Genomic DNA, 8,406 nt, shown 5'->3' on the forward strand with positions numbered 1-8,406 from the left:
GATATCCAGTTATTTTGAGCCAGAAAGAATATTTCTGTCACAAGGTAGAACTGCAATCAGTTATTCAGTTATGTATATGTATGTATGTATGTATGTGTATGTATGTATGTATATATATATATATATATATATATATATATATATATATATATATATATATATATATATATATATATATATACAGGGGTAAAACTGTCATTAATATTAAAATGTCCTTTTAAAAAGAGATGTGGCCAAGAAGTTTGAAGAAATATAACATCACAGTTGTATGAGGATATTTAACTCACCACAAAGGACAGGATTAATTACAATGTGCTATAATTACACAGTGTCATCACGATACTTAGACTGCAGCTCATTTCTTTATTTTATATGTAACTCATTTATAAATCATGTTCACTACAGTCTGTTTAACAATATAAACATATTTGAGAAAAACACACAGAAACATCAGAAATCACTGTTTGGTCCAACACACACATTTCTGGATTTCTGACTAACTCTTTCAGTCTAAATGTTCATTCTAATATAGATCCTCAGTTTGAATCAGTGAAGTAGAACATGAGCAGAGGAAAACAACAGGAAACAGAGGAAAACAAATATGTTTTATATGTACAGTCGGGGTTAAAGTGCATTCAGCAGGTGGGGAACCTTCAAAGTGCTGTAGTGGCTCAGCACAGGAAAATAATCACAGTCGTTTCTAACGTGAGCTTCAGGTTTTCAGTGTCCAGGCTGTGATCAGCTGACCTGCTGCTCTTTGTGGATGTACACAACTGAATTCAACCAGATGTGAGCAGATGTTTCACGAGCTATCCTGCCATAGCGTCTTCACTCCATGTTGTTTATAGTGTGTTTATACCAGACAGCAAACAGGTGGAGTAAAAGTAGAATTCAGTGAATGAATCCAAGCATCATGTAAATGAATCTCAGCTACAACATTGACCCTGAGCTCCACAGGACTCATGTGTGAAGCTCATTTCTCATCACAGTGCTGATTGTAGTGTGTGTGTAACGTTAGAAAGAGTCTTGGTTTTGGACCTTGTAGTAAAATGTGTGCGCTTTTCTCCTTCTGGTGGTGTCAATAGCAAATCACTGAATCCAACAGAGCTGCTGAAAACTGCTGCCAGTTTCCAAGAAAGATGTTTGTGATGCTACGACTCTTCTTTATATCACATGTGTGGCAGCACTGCTAACAGCTGCTCTACCTGCAAAAACCTGGTTTATTTTTCTTTCTGTGTTTCATGTGCAGAGAGCGATCAGCTGCAGTCTGCTCAGCAGTGAGAAAAGAAGACGTCAGTGATGGACGGATCATCGTCAAAGAGAAGAAAAACAAAGACGAGAGGTTCAGCTGCTCTTCTTTTACTACGAACATCATAAATCCCTGAACATAACCCCCCTGTGCATAGGTGGCTTTAGACAGGGGCCAGTAGAGTACGATGTAGAGAGGATGGAGATGATGAGGAGCAGGATGACAGAGAGACAGAGGAGTTAGTTGGAGAGGATGCAGAGAGGGACAGTCCTGAGAGTGAGGAGGAAGACGGGCTGTGAGGGAGAGGAAGAGGGACAACCAGCGGTTTGTGATGTTGAACAGACCTGTGTGTCTGTGAGTGTCGTGTCATTACAATTCATACAGTCAATGTAACTGACAGTAATGAACAATAATGACAGAATAAAGTAATAAGTTAACAATGATCAGTTATTGTCCTCAGTTACAGCCTCATGTTTACTCTGCATTCATCTCTTATCAGACGTACAAAGATGATCCACCAGTGCTGCCCAGTTTGAGGACATTTCCAGTCACATTAATGGGGGACAGGAGACCCAGCTTCCATCAGAGCTGGTCTGAAAGTCATCGTTGGATTCTCTGTAATTATGGACTCTGCCTGTTTCAGGCCACCAAATATGTCAGGCATGTATTTTAAACATTGTGCACATGTACAGTATGTGAAACCTTTACTTTGAAATTCATTTGGATATTTTTTTGATTTTATCGTAGTGCCTAAAATATTTTCAATTAATATATAAAACAATGAAATCTTACCCTCCTTGTTTTGTTCTGTTACCCTGGGTATGGGAGGTGGAATACTACACAGCAATACTGAGACTGAAGTAAAAGTATGAGGAAGAGCAGTATGTGAAACCTTTACTTTGAAATTCTTTTGGATCTCTATAATAAATGAGTGAAAATAAATTCACTTAATATATTAAACATTTAAATATTGCCCTCTTTAGATATTATCCTGCGGTTAGTTTGGTCTGGATCTGCCACTACCCTGTGATAATCAAGGAATACTGTACAGCAATACTGAGACTGAAGTAAAAGTATAAAGAAGAGGGAAAAAAAATTAACATTTGCTCTTTTTATATAAACTGTGAGGATGGAGGGATTTTCATCATCCTCACTCTGCAGGAAGTGTCAGCAGACAGTCAGATTCATGATTTCATGTTTAATCTTGTGGTTAAAACGTGTCAAACACAAAGCTGCACTTCTCTGTGGATGTTGTGATCTGAAATTTCGTCATTTTCTACAAATGCGTCAGCAGAAAATTTCAGTAACTTCATCCACAATAAAGACAACACACAGGTTAACGTCAGCCACAAACTAAAAGCAGGAGGAACAATTTCACAACTGTGTTTGTAACACGCAGACACCAATGCGGTCGCACCAGAATTTCGTGCTAAAAAGAAAGATTCTTTAAAATACAAGCGAGTCAGATACCAAGGGCACAGAGATGAAGCAGGTCTGATCAGAAACAGTTAATTTTCCGGCCAGAAAGCACAAATAAAAACACCCTTAAAACGGGTGTTGTTGTCACCCTGCTGGGTCCATAGGAGCCTCTACCAGGAGGCTGAGGGGCAGCGTTGGAGGTCATCAGTGTTTTTATCCTGAAGTTACCAGAAAGGCTCAACTTCACTCTTTGTTGCATTATAGAGACAGAAGTTTAAATAGTGTTTAACAGGACAATCAAAGCTAAAATGGTTTAAAAGATGAACTCATTAAAAAACACTAACAAATCTTCATGATTCAAATACTGAGAAGCTTCAACAACAAATATGTGTTCAAGCCAACATGATGTTTGCTCCTGTAACTGATTGTTTTTCCATCTTGTTCTCTGAATATGTTACCAAAGGGCTCCATAACTAATGTCATTCATTTTGTTTCTTATCATTGAAACTGTTGTAGAAAATCCACTTTGTTAAGAAAACAGAGAAAAGACCGTCTTTCTATGAAACTTCAGAAAAATGTTGTACAAGACAAACTGAACAACATCAGAGCGACATCATGACTTCCTGTAACTTTTCTCTATCCAGCTAAACATGAGTACCTTCCATTTTCTCCTGCAGAGGATTCTGGGAAAAGTCCATCGTGCACTGACGTCCTGTGTGTGTGTTTTATTGTGCAGATGCAGCTGCAGTCTGCTCAGCAGTGAGAACTGAAGACGTCAGTCAAAGAGAAGGAAAAACAGTCAGAGCTGAGAGGTACAGCTGCTCTTCTTTCAGTACAAACACCATAAATCTGTTGCTCACAATCAAACTTTTCCTTTATTTTTAAGTTTGTATCACTTTTCAAACCATGGTTACGAGTGCTTCCCAGAGACGATGAGTGAAAGAGCAAAGAGTAAATTATGAATCAAACTACGGCCACACAGACTCAAGTCTCATGTAGTGAATAACTTCCAACAGCTGGATGAATAAGATGAGTTAAAGTTTATATATTAGTCTTTAACAATGATTTAAAAGAAGACGCTGATGAGGCGAGCCAGATTTCTTCAGGCAGGTCATCCCAGGATGGAGGAGTCCTCACAGCAAACATTCAGTCGTCTTTAAGTGTGAGCTGGGAACAGTGAACAGGTTTGTGCCTGCAGCATCTCAGGATGTACACACTGACTGGGACACAAGCACCAGTTCCAGTAAATATTCTGGTGCCAGTAAACTGTTAAGATGGAGCAATTTAATCTTATTTAATCAGTTTATTTTTCATCCTGCAGTTAAAATGTATCAAAACAAGATTGTGTGTCTCTGCAGATGCTGTGTGATCTGACACACCAGCACAAAATGTGTCAAAGTTCAATAAGTTACATTATTGTAACTGTGATGCGTTCACTGACATGTCCTCATGCTTTGCTGTATATAAAGAGAACAGAGAGGCTCTGCTTTGTGCTGATATTCTCCTCCTGTGTGTTTGTGTGTGCAGAGTTTCTACCAGAGCCAAATGTCATCGACTCCTCACTGAAGTCGTCCACCAGTCCAACCACTGGAATCCAGCTGCTGCTCTCTAACTGGTCCACACAGCAGCTCAGACCTGACACATTCACTGTAAACACACTGGTTTATATTCTGTTTGTTCTCCTCATGAAGGAAACCTCACACAACCACTGAGGCCAGAAAGTTCAAACAGGACAGTTATTATTCCTTTCTTTTATAAAGAAGCTGGGAAACTGACTTTACCAAACTTTTTATATTAAAAAGATAACATTTTCTTTACCAAACCTTTCAGAATAAAAGCATGACCAAGACATCATTTATACATAAACAGTAATAAATCTTATGTAACTAAAATGTAGATCTAATCCATGTTTTCATGTCTTCAGTAACTTTGCTGTTATTTATGTTATTTCTAAGTGTGCTGTCGTCTCCACAGCAGTGATCTGGTTTCTCTGCAGGTTCAATAAACTTTGGTCTCACTTGATCTTCTCGTGTGCTTCTGTGGGTTTCACAAAGATGTCTGATGGGAAACGTGAGTTGTTGTGTTGAACACAAACACACTTCAGTCCTCTTCAGAGCAGATAACAAAGTTCATGTGAGCCACAGACTTAAAGCAGCAGGAACACTTTCACTCATGAGTCTTAGTTACTGTGAAGTTTCATGTCTGTTGACAGCAGAGCTGAGAGTCGTCTGCTTATCAGACATTACAGATTTGATTGTAACTCATTTAATAGAAAAAATAAATCTCAGATACAGCTGGACTCAGCTTCTGTATCTATACAATGGATTGTAGTTCATTATAAAACATGATTTTTAACCTTATTTTATAACTAAAATGTTCAACAGCAAGTTTCAATGAAGGAAGAAAAAACACTATAAGGAGACTCAGAATAGATCGTAACAAAGTCAAACTCTTTTTTTTTTTAATAGATACATTAAAATTTGGGGATATGAAGGAAACTCTCCACCCTACAGACACAAAAATCTTGTGAAAATATAAACAACCAGACTATCAGCAGTGATTTAAGTACTTTAAGACCTCTGTGAAAATCATTGACAGTATATATAATGAATTCATCAAATCCCAGCCTCTAACACAGTGCGCTGAATCTTAGCTTTGTCCAGTATATTCTAATCAGTGCAATGTAAGCATTCACTGAACCTACAGTATCTACACCTGTGTGGCACATGTTGTAAAGATACAGATAATGAAATGTAATTATTAATACAATATACATCATGAGAAACGAAAGCTGAAATTGATTCAGTTTAGTACTTTTCTCTGTATGTTCTGTGATTATTAAGGCCTTAAATTCTGTGATATATACTGTAAATGATTTTCACAGAGGTCTTAAAGTACTTAAATCACTGCTGATAGTCTGGTTGTTTATATTTTCACAAGATTTTTGTGTCTGTAGGGCTGTTTGATGACGATTTGGACTCTTCTGGGAGATGAGGACACACCCACACCTGTTCCATGCTGTTGCCATGGATGGTGTTACAGCTCAGAGTTAGCTTTGAGGCATCAGACGCACACACTGAAAAACAAGCAACACTTCCTTCTTCACATATCCGTGTCGAGCTGAGTGTAAATCCCGAGGCTGAACGGCCTTTGTACAAGCACACACGCTTCTTAGCAGGGCGAAGCTATGAGCTAGAAAAATCCAGGCTGGCAGACAGCCTGTGTCTGACCAACCAATCAGAGAGCTCCTTACATCCCACGGTGTGGCTAATTTGAATAGCAGCAGGAATTTTAAAATGAAGTTGTTAATCCAACTGCTAATCAAACTGCTAATCCACATGTTAATCCCTGAGCGAACAGGAAAGGGAAATGGATTTTGAAATGCAGTTTATTAAAGTGCAATTCGAAAATGTTTTTTGAAATGAAGACTTAAAAAGCATTTTAAAAATCAGTTTATTAAATTGGAATTCAAAAATGAATTTACAAATGCAGATTTTATTCTACAATTCATTAATTAAGCACAGAATTTTGTATTTCGATGCGCGTGGCTCTTGTGGTCCTCCATACAATATCTCCTGAGCCACAGCTTCCCACAGGCCAAGTGTCAGGCCTAACAAATCAGCAGTAGATGAACATGTGAAAGTCATGTCCTTAAGAAATAGGAAAAAAATTCAGCAAAGTCCTGACACAGGACCTGAGAGATACATGTGGACCTTCAGCTGATCACCTGCTGTTCACTGAAGCCTCAGAAATGGTCATGAAACACAGTAGGTGTGTGTGTTTATCCAGTGTCGTCTGTGTGTTTACTCTGCATTTCCTGATTGCTTCAGGTCTGTTTGGGATTCAGGAGATTAATCCAGATTTCACTGGTTGTTTTGAAAGATTGTTTAATCAGTAACCTGTCACATGTGAGGTAAATACATTAACCGCTACAGAGCTGTTTTAAGATGATCAATACAAGTGAAACAGCAGAAGTCCCCGCTGAAGGTCAAAGGTCAGATTCAAAGACTATAAGACTGCGCTTATCAACTAGATAAACATTTGTTTATGGATTTCTAATATTTCTGACATTTGTTCTGCTTCTTAAATGTTTAATAAAACCAGGGAGTGAACTGCCAGGACATGTGTCTGAATGTGGTGGAGAATTAAGTTAAAAACACACTTTAAATACACCTTTACAACTTGAATGCAGTTCAATCTGTTGTAGATAAGATATGATTGAGAGCCTTTTTCACAGTCATGAAACATTCACCTGCCTGGACACACACACACACACACACACACACACACACACACACACACACACACACACACACACACCACACACACACACACACACACCTTAACATGACTTGAAAGCAGTTCAGTTGCATGTGGATGATTCTGAGAAGACGTCATGTTTAGTGTTTAATAAAATAACCTGTAGCGACGGATTAGTTTCACTTTCATTGTTCTGATTAGATCTGAGTCTGTCGTTGAACTGCAGTCAGTGTTACCTTCACTTCTATGTTTAACCCTCAGAGATATAAATGTAGAAATGTTTTGTTAAATGAAGAAGCTGAAGCTGTCAGAGTACTATAAGAGTTTAAAGGAGCAGCCAGTATTTTTTTCATTTACTAACCTGTGATAAAGAATAGAAACAGGGACACACGTTGAGGGTAATGCGCCCTCTAGCGGCTGGATGCAGAATAGCATTGTAAACTGACAGATACACAAATACAATCATAACAAAAACCTTTAGGGGGGGCGGGGGGGGGGGGGGGGGGGGGCTGTTTTCCCCAGTTTATTTCTGATACCAGATTTTACTAGAAAGCTATTTTCAACTCTCTACATATACACTATTATCACAAGTATTCACTCAGCATCCAAATCCTGAATCAGGTGTTCCAATGACCTCTGTGTATAAAATTAAGCACGTAGGCATGCAGACTGCTTCTACAAGTACTTATGAAATAATGGGTCATTCTCAGTGCTCAGTGAATTCCACTTAGGTACCATGATAGGTCTATAGATAGATAGATACCAGATAGATACCCGTGTAAAAAGTCCAGTTGTGAAATTCACTTGCTATTAAATATTCCAGCTGTATTTGGTATTACAGCGAATTGGAAGTGACTGTGTTGAGTCTGGATTTGGCGGTTGTCAGGGTCTTGTCTGACTGCTTTGTGTGTGTGGAGAGGAGATGATTGAGAAAGGTTGTTTTTCAACTGTGCAAGTGAAAGGAACTCTTAATGCTTTAGCATACTGAGACATTCTGGACATTTCATGCTCCCAACTTTGTGGGAATAGCTTGGTTTGGCATCACGTGTTTCACAGGTTTGAGATTCATTCAAACTAAATGTCTGTTTTTTTTATTCATGTTTTGGATGGACAGAAACATTAACAGATATACAACAGGAGTAATCATTATTGTCAGTTCTCTGTCCGTTTCTTAACAGCAACAAACAAATACATGTCTTTATTGATTCGAGCTACTCTACACCTTTAAAACAATCTAAAAATGTTAAATTGTTCAATCTTTTCTATATCTTTGGTTACTTTAGAAATGTCACAGCATGTCAGATCAAAATTCTGGCATCTGAGGGGATATTCCCTGCTGCACGCGTGCGCTCGTTTAACCGGAACGTCACCTATACAAGCTTTGTTTGAGTCATTAGCATATTCAAGCTGTTTGTATATGAGTTACCTTTCCTGTCTTGTTGTGATCGCTGACGTCTCGCTTGTGGTTTCAAATTCCT

General features: G+C 38.4%; 2 long non-coding RNA genes across 2 annotated transcripts in view; both read left to right on the forward strand.

The window, feature by feature from the left end:
- The window catches only part of LOC134624702 (uncharacterized), a 167,076-nt gene extending 165,081 nt beyond the window's left edge, over window positions 1-1,995 (forward strand). The window contains exons 2-3 of the long non-coding RNA XR_010093619.1: window positions 1,250-1,342; window positions 1,749-1,995. This is a non-coding gene — a long non-coding RNA (uncharacterized LOC134624702). The remainder of the gene's footprint in view (window positions 1-1,249; window positions 1,343-1,748) is intronic.
- A 695-nt stretch (window positions 1,996-2,690) lies between these two features.
- LOC134624701 (uncharacterized) lies at window positions 2,691-4,690 on the forward strand. The gene is made up of 2 exons (XR_010093618.1): window positions 2,691-3,480; window positions 4,196-4,690. It is a non-coding gene; the product is annotated as an uncharacterized LOC134624701 (long non-coding RNA).
- The last annotated feature ends 3,716 nt before the right edge of the window (window positions 4,691-8,406 follow it).

The sequence above is a fragment of the Pelmatolapia mariae genome, linkage group LG3_W (assembly GCF_036321145.2).
Source record: "Pelmatolapia mariae isolate MD_Pm_ZW linkage group LG3_W, Pm_UMD_F_2, whole genome shotgun sequence".
In the NCBI taxonomy this organism is placed as follows: domain Eukaryota; kingdom Metazoa; phylum Chordata; class Actinopteri; order Cichliformes; family Cichlidae; genus Pelmatolapia; species Pelmatolapia mariae.